Source organism: Nicotiana tomentosiformis, chromosome 1, assembly GCF_000390325.3.
Source record: "Nicotiana tomentosiformis chromosome 1, ASM39032v3, whole genome shotgun sequence".
Classification (NCBI taxonomy): Eukaryota; Viridiplantae; Streptophyta; class Magnoliopsida; order Solanales; family Solanaceae; genus Nicotiana; species Nicotiana tomentosiformis.
In genome coordinates this window covers 92052663-92066154 of record NC_090812.1, presented here as the reverse complement: position 1 = coordinate 92066154, position 13492 = coordinate 92052663, and positions in this window count along the sequence as shown.

The window sequence follows — 13492 nt, the reverse complement described above, 5'->3', positions numbered from 1 at the left end:
TCAAAAACACGAATTGTACATGGATTCAAGCCTAATAAACTTTGAAATTTTTAAATTCTACAAACGACGTCAAAACCTATCAAATCTAGTCTGATTGTCCTCAAATTTTGTACACCAGTCACAAATGACACCACGAACCTATTCCAACTTCCGGAATCGAAATCCGACCCCGATATCAAAAAGTCCACTCCCAATCAAACTTTCTAAAATTCTAACTTTCGTCATCTCAAGCATAATTCTACTACAGACGTCCAAATCACAATCCGGACGTGCCCCTAAGTCCAAAATCACCTAACGGAGCTAACGGAACCATCAAAATTAGAATCCAAGGTCGTTTACATATGAGTCAAAATTCATTCAACTAGTCCAACTTAGGTTTTCCATTATGAGACAAGTGTCTCAATTCATTCTGAAATCTCTCCGGACCCGAACCAACTAACCCGATAAGTCATATAATAGCTATAAAGCACAAATAAAGCAGTAAATGGGGGAACGGGGCTACAACTCTCAAAACGACCGGCCGGGTCGTTACATCATCCCCCTCTTAAACAAAGGTTCATCCTCGAATGGGTCTAGAAACATACTTGGAGTCTCAAATAGGCGTGGATATCTGCTCCGCATCTCCCACTCGGTCTCCTAAGTAGCCTCCTTCACGGGCTGACCTCTCCACTGCACCTTCACTGAAGCTATATCATTTGACCTCAACTTCTGAACCTAACAATCCAAAATAGCCACCGATTCCACATTATAAGTCAAATCACCATCCAACTGAACCATGCTGAAATCCAAAACATGAGACGTATCGTCGATATACTTTCGGAGCATAGAAACATGAAATACTGGATGCATACTCCATAAGCTAGCTGGTAAGGGAAGCTTGTAAGCCACCTCCCCAATCCTTTGAAGTACCTCAAAAGGCCCAATGAACCGAGGGCTCAACTTGCCCTTCTTCCCGAACCTCATAACACCCTTCATGGGTGAAACCTTCAGCAGAACCTTCTCCCCAACCATGTAAGCAACATCACGGACCTTCCTGTCAACATAACTCTTCTGTCTGGACTGCGCCGTGCGAAGCTGCTCCTGTATCAATTTAACCTTATCCAATGCATCCTGAACCAAATCTGTACCTAAAAGCCTAGCCTCACCAGGCTCAAACCAACCCACTGGAGATCTACACTACCTCCCATACAAAGCCTCATACGGGGCCATCTGGATGCTGGACTGATAACTATTGTTGTAAGCAAACACCACGAGTGGCAGAAACTGATCCCAAGAACCCCCAAAATCAATGACACAAGCATGTAGCATGTCCTCCAATATCTGAATAGTGCGCTCGGACTGTCCGTCCATCTGAGGGTGAAATGATGTGCTCAACTCAACTTAGGTGCCCAACTCTCGCTACACGGCTCTCCAAAACTGCGATGTAAACTGCATGCCTCTATCTGAAATGATGGAAACTGGTATACCGTGAGGGCGAACAATCTCTCGGATGTAAATCTCAGCCAACCGCTCCGAAGAATAGGTAGTACCAACTGGAATAAAGTGCGCGAACGTGGTCAACCGATCCATAATCACCCAAATAGCATCGAACTTCCTCAAAGTTCGTGGGAGTCCAACTACAAAATCCATGGTGATCCGCTCCCACTTCCACTCTGGAATATCTAACCTCTGAAGCAATCCACCCGGTCTCTGATGCTCATACTTCACATGTTGATAGTTAAGGAACCGATCTACAAACCCCACTACATCCTTCTTCATTCTCTTCCACCAATAGTGTTGCCTCAAGTCCTGATACATCTTTACGGCACCCGGATGAATGGAATACCGTGAACTGTGGGCTTCCTCAAGAATCAACTCACGTAGCCCATCCACATTGGGCACACAGATCTGACCCTACATTCTCAATACCCCATCATCCCCAATAGTCACATCTCTGGCATCACCGTGTTAAACTATGTCCTTAAGAATAAGCAAATGGGGATCATCATGCTGGAGCTCTCTGATGCGATCATATAAGGAAGACCGAGAAATCACACAAGTTAGAACCCAACTGGGCTCCGAAATATCCAACCTCACAAAATGGTAGGCCAAAGCCTGAACATCAACTGCAAGAGGTCTCTCTCCAACGGGAAGAAAATCAAGACTACCCATACTCACTGCCTTCCTACTCAAGGCATTGGCCACCACATTGGTCTTCCCTGGATGATACAGAATAGTGATGTCATAGTCCTTTAGCAGCTCCAACCATCTTCGCTACCTCAGATTGAGATCATTCTGTTTGAACAAGTGTTGGATGCTCCGATGATCTGTGAACACCTTACAAGACACACCGTAGAGATAATGCCTCCAAATCTTCAATGCATGAACGATGGCAGCTAGCTCTAAATCATAAACAAGGTAGTTCTTCTCATGAGACTTCAACTAGCGTGAAGCATAAGCAATCACTCTACCCTCCTGCATCAACACACACCCGATGCCGATCCGAGAATCATCCCAATACACTGTATAAGAGCCCGAAACGGATGACAAAACTAGAATTAGAGTTGTGGTCAAGGCAGTCTTGAGCTTCTAAAAGCTCTCTTCACACTCATCCGACCACCGAAAAGGAGCACCCGTTTGGGTCAGTTTGGTCAAGGGTGATGCAATAGACGAGAAACCCTCCACAAAGCGATGATAATAACTGGCCAAGCCGAGAAAGCTCCGAATCTCCATAGCTGAGGACAATCTGGGCCAACTCTGAATCGCCTATATCTTCTTCGGATCCACCTGAATACCCTCACTGGACACCACGTGCCCCAAGAACGCCACTGAACTGAGCCAAAACTCACACTTGGAGAACTTGGCATAAATCTTCTCCTCCCTCAACCATTGCAACACAACCCTTAAATGTTGGGCGTGCTCCTCATAACTATGAGAGTACACCAGGATATCATCAATGAACACAATAACAAATGAGTCGAGATAAGGCTGAAATACAATATTCATCATATGCGTGAACGTTGCTAGGGCGTTGGTCAGCCCAAAAGACATCACAAGGAACTCATAATGACCATAACGGGTCTTGAAAGCTGTCTTCAGAATATCTGAGTCCCGAATCTTCAACTGGTGATACCCAGACCTCAAATCAATCTTGGAAAATACCCTCGCTCCCTGAAGCTAGACAAATAGGTCATTAATGTGCGGCAAAGGATACTTTTTCTTGATGGTGACCTTGTTCAACGGCCTATAATCAATGCACATTCTCATAGTACCATCCTTCTTCTTCACAAACTGTAATAACCCGGTCGGTCATTTTGAGAGTTATAGCCTCGTTCTCCTATTTTCTACTTTTATTGTGCTTTATAGCTGTTATATGACTGATTGGGTTAGTTGGTTTGGGTTCGGAGTGAATTTAGGGTGAATTGAGACACTTAGTCTCTTAATTAAAAGTTTAAGTTGGAAAAGTCGACCGAATATTGACTTATGTATAAACGACCTTAGATTTGAATTTTGATAGTTCTGTTAGCTCTGTTGGGTGATTCTGGACTTAGGAGCGTGTCCGGATTGTGATTTGGAGGTCGAGAGTAGAATTAGGTTTGAAATGGCAAAAGTTAAAATTTTGGAAAGTTTGACCGTAGTGGACCTTTTCATATAGAGGTTGGATTTTGATTCCGGGAGTTGCAGTAGGTTCATGGGGTCATTTGTGACTTGTGTGCAAAATTTGAGGTCAATCGGATGTGATTTGATAGGTTTCGGCGTCGTTTATAGAATTTGGAAATTTCAAAGTTTATTAGGCTTGAATCTGTGTGTAATTCATGTTTTTGATGTTATTAGAGGTGGTTTGAGGATTCGACTAAGTTCGTATGGTGTTTTGGGGCTTGATGGTATGTTTGGTTTAGGTCCCGCGGGCCTCGGGTTGATTTTGGGTGATTAACGGGTCAAGATTTGAAGTTGTTAGGCTGCTAAAGTTTGGACTCAGCTGGTGTAATCGCACCTGTGGAAGTCTCATCGCAGGTGCGTGCCCGCGGGAGCGGGAGGTAAGCCGCAGAAGCGGCCAAGGGAGTAAAGCAGCAGAAGGTCGCAGGTGCGATGGTGTTCCCGCATCTGTGCGACCGCAGATGCGGCAGAAGAGCCGCAGAAGCAGATTTGGCCTTGAAGCTTGACTCCAGAGAAGCGAAGGTTTGTCTCGCAGAAGTGAATGCGCCGGTGCAGAAAAATGGGGTGCAAGTGTGGATTTTGGTGCAGAAGCGGGCTTTGGCGTGCGCCTGCGAGACCGTAGAAGTGGCCAAGTTGTCGTAGGTGTGGAAGGCCTGGGCAGAGTCTTTAAATGCGATACTTCGAGATTTTTCACCATTTTTAACATTTTGAGCTCGGATTTTGGAGGTTTTTGAGAGGATTTTCAAGGGTATTCTTGAGTTAAGTTCCTTGTGTTCATTTTTCTTTAATAATTATATTTTCCCATTGATTTGCCACCTAGATGGTGTGTTTTGGGGGTGTAAATTGGGGGTTTAAGGCTAGGGATTTGGAGAGTTGGTTTTGAGGATTTGAGTAACCAATTGGTGTCGAATGTTGATGATTTTGTTATGGTTAGACTAGTGAGTAAATGGACTTTCGGAGTTTGTGACTTTTGTCAGATTTCGCGACATGGGCCCGGGCCCCGGGTTCTGGCCGATTTTGGATTTTTGGCTATAATATAGTATTTTTCTTGTGGAACTGGTCCCTTTAGCCTATATTGACTGTTTGTACTACTTGTGGCTAGATTCGGGACGTTTGGAGACCGATTTGAGAGGCAAAGGCATTTCGGAGTAGAGTTTTGCTCGGTTTGAGGTAAGTAACACTTTTAAACTTGGTTCTGAGGGTTCGAAACCCCGTATTATATGTTATGTGATTGGTATTGAGGTGACACACATGCCAAGTGACAGGCGTGCGGGCATGAACCATGAGAATTATGACCTGGTTGATTTCATGGCACCGTATAGTGACTTTATCTTGTTGATATCCGTGTTTTCATCATATGATAAAGTAATTGAGCTGTCAATCATGCTAGATATCATGTTTAGGCTTTATGCCAGTATTGTTGGGACCCCTAGTGGTCGTTTCTTGTTGTCATCTCACTGATTTCATTGATACTTTGTATTTAGTCATATTCATACATTTCATATCATATCTCAGTCTCAGTTGTTATTTATCGATACATCATATCATTGTTTCAGGCTAGTTTTCATGACATTGTGAGCCCGTGAGTGAGACTGGAGAGATTGATGACTGAGTGAGCCCGAGAGCCTGATTATGAGTGACAGTTATGGGATCGGGCTACACGCTGCAGTGGTTATACTGATTTGTGATAGCGCTTGGGCTGTAGGAGCCCCTCCGGAGTCTGTACACACCCCCAGTGAGCACAGTTGATATTATTGAGGGATGGATCTTCCCTGGACATGGATCTTGTCCGAAGTACTTGATACCTGGAGATGGATCTTCTCTATAGGGCTGGATTGGCCTTCCTCGGTACTGGGTGACTGATGGTCAGTGATGTATATATTTCAGGATGGATCTTTCCTGGGCCGTATGAGCTATATACAGTACCAAGTGGTTGAGCATTTGATAGCATGAGCACATGAGGCTGTCAGCATGGTGCATCACATACCGTATGTGCATTGGCATGTAGAAGTAGAAAAGATATATTCTTCACATTGTTCAGACCTGATCTACTTTACTATTTGAACTATCTATTTAACTTAAAAGCATGCCTACGTTTCTGCACAGTTATTTCTAATTTATTTGTGCCAGTTGAGTTTGTCACTACTTTCAGCCCACAGTTTGGGTTTGTTACTTACTAAGTTGGTTGTACTCACACTACACCTTGCACCTCGTGTGCAGATCCAGGTATTTCTGGTTATGACGGCTGCTGAATGAGGAGACAGGATCTCGGAGAATATCGAGGTAGCTGCATGGTGTTCGCAGGCCTTGACTCTCCTTCATTATATTTATCTGTACTTTAGTTTTTTCTCCTTAGATATTGTAGTAGACTGTATTCTGACATAGATGCTCATGTACTCGGTGACACCCCAGTTTTGGGATAGATTGTATTGTGTTGCGGGTTATTTCGATTCCAAAAAAAAGGGTTTTCTTAAATATTAATTATTTTCGCCTATATTTTTAAAAGTTGTTAATGTGTTTAGATAATTGAGTAGTGGCTTTCCTAGTTCCACGATAGGCGTCATTATGACAGTTGGCTTTTGGGTCGTGACACAAACAGAACAGGTGCACCCCAAGGTGACACACTAGGCATAATAAACCCCTTATCAAGGAGTTCCTGAAGCTGCTCCTTCAGCTCCTTCAACTCAGTTGGTGACATACGGTACGGAGGAATAGAAATGGGCTGAGTGCCTAGCACTAAGTCAATGCCAAAGTAAATATCCCTGTCAGGTGGCATGCCCGGCAAGTCTGCAGGAAACACATCCGGGAAATCTTGCACTACCGAAACAAAATCAATAGTAGGGGTCTCTGCACTAACATTCCTCACAAAGGTCAAATAAGATAGACAATCCTTCTCAACCATTCGCTGAGCCTTCAAGTATGAAATCACTCTACTGGGAACATAGTCTAGAAAACCTCGCCACTCAATCCGTGCCAAGCCCGGCATCGCCAATGTCACGGTCTTAGCGTGGCAATCCAGAACAGCATGACATGGGGTCAACCAGTCCATACCCAAGATTACATCGAAATCAACCATACTAAGTAACAAGAGGTCAACTCTGGTCTCTAATCCCCCAATAGTCACTACACACGACCAGTATACCCGGTCCACAACAATAATATCTCCTACCAGCGTAGATACATGAACAGATGAAACTAGAGACTCACGAGGCATATCCAGATAATGGGTAAAATATGATGACATGTATGAATAAGTGGAACCAGGGTCAAATAATACAGAGGCATCCCTGTGGCAAACTGAGACAATACCTGTGATCACTGCATCGGAAGCAATGGTATCTGGTCTGGCGGGAAGAGCATAGAATCGGGCTTAACCGCCACCTAATCGGCCTCCCATATAGGGCGACCTCTAGCTGACTAGGCCCTACCCCGACCTGGCTGAGCGGGTAGTGAAGTAATTGGTGTTGAAGCCATAGTATGACTCTTCTACTGAGCCGGACCTCCCGTAAGGCGGGGATAATATCTCCTGATATGGCCAAACTCTCCATGCTCATAGCAACTCCCTGGTGCTGGTGATGGGGACTGGAGGGAGCCCCGAGCACCGGGATAACTGGTAGAAGGACCTGGCATAGACGAACCCTGACCTGATGGAGCCGAGATGAACTCTGAGCTGAAAGGGCACTGAGAGATGAGTGACCCTGCTGATAACTATGTGAACCATGGCCAGATGATGCACCACGGTGGATTGGGAGATCCGTTTGAGCATGCTTGTAAGGACGGCCCCTACCGTGGTAGAACTGAACCCCAGAAAGAACACCGTTGAATCCACCCTGTCCCCGAGGCCTCTTGGCCTCCCTCTCAACCCGCTCCTGACTGCGGACCATCTCTATCTGACGGGAAATGTTGACAACCTGATCAAAAGTAGCACCAGACACCCTCTCTCTAGTCATCAACAACCGCAGTTGAAATATGAGGCCATCAATGAACCTCCTGATCCTCTCCCTATCTATGGGAACCAACCAAACTGCATGACGGGCCAACTTAGAAAATCTCATCTCGTATTGCATCACTAGGGGTGGGTATTCGGTATTTTGGTTCAGTATTAGGAATTTTGGTTTGGTATTTCGGTATTCGGTTTATCAATTGTGTATACCAAATACCGTACCAAATTAATTCGGTATGGTTCGGTATTTCTTATTTTGGTTCGGTACGGTTTCGGTTTAAACCAAATCTTCATTGTCTTCCCCACTCCATTAACTAATGTAATCCATGTTGTTTGAGATTCCACAAGATAATTCATTAATGGTATGGAACGCAACTGCCTTTTGTGTAAACTGAGAAGTCTCTGATATGAATGAATGACCCATCGATTTCACCTTTGCAGTAATAACTGTATTTACTTGTTGTAGTTGAGCTCCTCTTGAGTTCTTACCATAAAACTTTTGCTGGAAGATATACTTTTTTCACAATGGTTATGCAAACTGCAAAGGGCCCCTTTAATAGGGTTAATATTTGATCTTAAGCCATGCTATGCTAAGGGTAAGGTATTAGAGAATTAGGGGTTTTGGACATTTGGGGTGTGGGCTTAAGCTTATTGGGCTAAAAAATAAAATAAAAAAGTGGGACTTGGACTAAACTATTTAGGTATACCAAAATATCAAAAACCCATACCGTATACCGTACCAAATTATTGAAATACCGAAATTTATGTACCGAAATAAACCAAAACACCAAAAAAATCGAAACAGAAATACTAAACTAATTCGATTCGGTTCGGAATTTGATTTTTTGGATTTTATACCCACCCTTATGTGTCACAGACATATCGCCCTGAAGAAGCTGCTCGAAATGCCTGCGCAGCTCTTCTCTGCGGGACTGAGGCACGAACTTCTCTAGGAAGAGAACGGAGAACTCCTACCATGTAAAGGGTGTTGCGCCGACCGGCCTACGCCTCTCATAAGCCTCCCACCAACTGAAGGCAGCCCCAGAGAACTGAAAAGTAGTGAACGAGACCCCACTAGTCTCCAGAATACCTGTTGTACGAAGAATCCTCTGAAACTTGTCCAAGAAACCTTGGGCATCCTCTGGCCCTGTACCACCGAAAGATGGAGGCTGGAATGTAACGACTCGGCCAGTCGTTTTGAGTGTATTAGCCCAAATCTCCTATTTTTTGTTTCCCCTATACCTTTTTCTCTTTATATGACTTGCCAGGAGGTCTTGTTTTTGGTTTCGGAGTGTTTCGGGACACTTAGTCCCTAAAACGGAAGCTTAAGTCTTAAATTTTTTTACCATAGTCGAAAATATGTGAAGATGACTCCGGAATGGAGTTTTGTCAGTTCCATTAGCTCCATTGGATGATTTTGGACTTAAGAGCGTGCCTGAATTGTGTTTTGGAGCTTCGTAGCTTATTTAGGCTTGAAATGGCGAAAGTTAAATTCTTAGAGATTTGGACCGGTAGTGGAAATTTTGATATCGGGGTCGGATTTCGATTCTAAAAGTTGGAGTAGGTCCATAATGTTAATTATGACTTGTGTGCAAAATTGGAGGTCAATCGGACGTGATTTGATAGGTTTCGGTGTTGTTTGTAGAATTTGGAAATTTCAAAGTTCTTTAGGCTTGAAACCAGGTATAATCGGTGTTTTTGATGATATTTGAGGTAGTTTGAGGATTCGAATAAGTTCGTATCGGGGTGATTTCGAGTGGTTAGCGGCTTGATTGGAGTTAGGAATTTGCAGCTGAGGTGCTGCTGCTTCTGGTGTAACCGCACCTGCAGAGTGGGAACTGCAGGTGCGAGCCCGCAGAAGCGAAGGATGAGCCGAAGATGCGGCCAAGAAGAAGTTGGGCAGGAACTGCAGGTGCGAAGACTTTTCTGCACATGCGAGAGTCATAGATGCGGGCAACTGGGCGCAGGTGTGAGGGGGAGCTGCAGGTGCGATGCATTTCTGCACCTGCGATAGTCGCAGATGCGGTCGCATAGCCGCAGGAGCGGAGCCTGGGATTCTAAGCGGAATCAGCACCTGCAATGGTATTTTCACAGGTGCGGCATCGCAGGTGTGGTATCGCAGATGCGACAGAGAGTCCGCAGGTGCGAGATTTCTGGACTCGAGGTAAGTGGCTTGCCTAACCTTGTGTGGGGTAACTCCCATTAGGATTTGGTACTGCTTTTGATATACGAGCGTCGTGTACGTGAGGTGACGAGTGCGTACATAGGCTATTATTGCAAAAACTCCATTTTCATTAAGTAAAATACTTGTCTTCCTTTAACTGAGCTACACTAGCATATGAATTTAGCATGTTTAGTCTAGAACAACATGTTTACATGTCTTAATTGATTATGTGAACTATGTGCAACATGCTTAGTGAATTTCCTGCTTCTTCCTTGACTAATACTTAGTCTAAATCGTAAGATTTCATGATGTAGTTATATTTCTATTGTTTGTGCTGCATATTTACTTTGGGACTACAGAACGGTATTCTGGTAGATCCCCCTGCTCTGCATATTTACTTTGGGACTACGGAACGGTATTCCGATAGGTCCCCTGTTGTTATTTATGTGTACTGAGCTGTTGACTTGCTATGATTTCATTCTTGTTAAATTTCAGTACTTATTTTTACTGCAATATTTCATTTTGTCTTAGTTTATTATATATATATATACCAGTAGGGCCTTGACCTGATCTCGTCATTACTCGACCGAGGTTAGGTTTGGCACTTACTGGGTACCGATTGTGGTGTACTCATGCTACTCTTCTGCACATATTTTTCGTGTGCAAATTCAGGTTCTCCTTATCAGACGCACTATCAGTGAGTCGGGACATCTTTGGAGACTTTAAGGTAGATCTTTCATGTCCGCAGACCTCGAAGTCCCCTTCTACTCTTCCCCATGTCCATTATCTTCTGTATTTTCTTTTGATAGACTCTGATGTATAGAGACACTAGATTTTCCTTCTGTGGTTTGTGACTTACGATATTCCAAGTATTGGGAGAGTTATGTACATTTCGAGAGTGATCGTGGTATATGCCGAGCGGCATCTTAATTTCTTATTTAGAATTTACCTGTAAATTGCTAGTTTTAATGTTTTCATTCCATTTTCGCAAAAATGTTAGGCTTACTTAGTCGTAGAGACTAGGTGTTGTCACGACGGTTCAAGGAGGGAGAACTTGGGTCATGACAAGTTGGTATCATAGCTCTAGGTTCATAGGAGTCGTGAGTCACAAGCCGGTTTATTAGAGTCTCACAGATCGGTACAGAGACGTCTATACTTATCTTCGGGAGGCTATGAAATTGTTAGGAAAGTTAAGTTTCTTTTATTCCTATCGTGTGAGCTTATTGATCTCGGAGTTTGAACTTTTATCATTCCATTCTCTCACAGATAGTGAGGACATGAACTGTAGTTATCGATGACGCTGCTCCCGAAGCAGGTGTCGCTAGAGGCAGAGACAGAGGCATGGACCGACGAGTAGCGCGCATCGTAGCTAGAGCACCTGCCAGAGCAGCAGTTGAGGGGCCGCCAGTAGCTCCAGTTGAGGGGCAGGTACCAGAGGCGCCTGTTGTTACCTCCGGACTTCAGGAGACCTCAGCATAGTTCCTGAGCATGTTTGGTATATTGGTTCGGGCGGGATTGATTCAGGTTGTATCAGCTACTTCACATATCGGGAGGGACCCAGACTCTCGCCGCCCACACTCTAGAGCATCGAGTTCACGTTGGTCAGGTTCCAGGTGTCATGGCGACACAGCCTGTGGTCCCATTTCAGCAGGTGTAGGGATCACTTGCCGGGTAGAGAACAGGTGGGTCCAGGCGAGAGAGGACAGACGAGGTCAGGAGAGAGAGTACAGGGAGGCGAGGAGACCTCGTAGACTGGAAAGATCCATTGGTCCTTATTTTGGAGGCAGGGTACGGCATGGTAGAAGTTTTGTGGGTCGGTCAGTTAAGTTTGCGTTTCAAGCTTCGCATGGTGTTTCATGTGTTTTTGGGTCTCGGGGTACCCGTACCGCACAGTTCCCATAGCTACGTAATCAGCTAGGTTGTTTTGAGAGTGGCGACACTCGCCATGTGGTGAGGATTTGCCCCAGACTTAGGAGGGGTGCACCTCCACAGACTTCTCATCCACAGCGTGCTCCTCCACCTGGTCCTCAGGCTATGATTACAGCACCAGATGCCATCCTACCTGCCCAGCCAGCTCGAGGTGGAGGTCGGGGAGGTAGAGGTCGCCCTAGAGGGGGAGACCAGGCCAGATATTATGCCATTCTTGCTCGTACAGAGGCAGTTACTTCTAATTCTATCATTTCAGGTATTTTTCCGGTCTGTCATAGAGATGTGTCGGTATTATTTGACCCAGGCTCTACATATTCTTATGTGTCCTCTTATTTTGCCCCATATTTGGGCATATCTCGGGATTCTTTGAGTTCCCCTATTTATGTGTCTACTCCTGTGGGAGATTCTCTTATTGTGGACCACGTGTAACGATCGTGTTTGATTGCTCTTAGTGGTTTTGAGACCAGAGCCAATATATTATTGCTCAGCATGGTGGACTTTGATATTATTTTGGTCATGGGATGGTTGTCGCCCCATTATGCTATTCCTGATTGTCATGCTAAGACCGTGACACTGGCTATGACAGGATTTCCGCTATTAGAGTGGATAGGTACCTTAGAGTATACTCCCAGTAGAGTTAATTCATTTCTTAACGAATAGTTGAGAGGGCTGTGACGCATATCTAGCTTATGTGAGAGACGTCACTATTGATACCCCTACAGTTGAGTCAGTTCCAGTAGTGAGGGACTTTCAAGATGTGTTTCCAGTTGATCTTCTGGGCACGCCGCCCGACAGATTTGATAGGTTTCGGCGTCGTTTGGAGAATTTGAAAATTTCAAAGTTCTTTAGGCTTGAAACCGGGTGTAATCGATGTTTTTGATGATATTTGAGGTAGTTTGAGGATTCGAATAAGTTCATATCAGGGTGATTTCGAGTGGTTAGCGGCTTGATTGGAGTTAGGAATTTGCAGCTGAGGTGCTACTGCTTCTGGTGTAACCGCACCTGTGGAGTGGGAACCGCAGGTGCGAGCCCGCAGAAGCGAAGAAGGAGCCGCAGATGCGGCCAAGAAGGAGCTGGGCAGGAACCGCAGGTGCGAAGACTTTTCCGCACCTGCGAGAGTCGCAGATGCGGGCAGCTGGGCGCAGGTGCGAGGAGGAGTCACAGGTGCTTTGAATTTTTGCACCTGCGATAGTGGGATTCTAAGAGGAATCCGCACCTGCGATGGTATTTCCGCAGGTGCGGTATCGCAGGTGCAGCATCGCAGATGCGATAGAGAGTCCGCAGGTGCGAGATTTCTGGACAGAACACTTAAATGCAAAGGTTCACAATTTTTACTCATTTTTAACATTTTGAGCTCGGGTTTGGCCATTTCTTTAGAGCATTTTTGAGGGGTTTCTTGAGGTAAGTCCCTTGTGCTTATTTTTTATCAATAATATTGCTTCCCCATTTAATTTTCCAACTAGTTAGTGTGTATTTAAGGTGGAATTTGGGTGTTTGAGATTAGGGGTTTGGAAAGTTTGATTTGTGGATTTGAAGGACCATTTGGTGTCGGATTTTAGTAAATTTGATATGGTTAGACTCATGAGTGAATGGGTGTTCTATACCAGGAGAAGTCTAATGCAATATCTAAGGAATAAGAACTGAAATGCGATAAAGATAATGAAGGAGAGCCAAGGCATGCGAACGCCATGCAGCTACCTTGATAGTCTCCGGGATCAGCTGCTCAAATATCAACACCCTCTATGATCGGGAACACCCGGATCTGCACACGAAGTGCAGGGTATAGCGTGAGTACAACCAACTCAGTAAGTAACAATAAT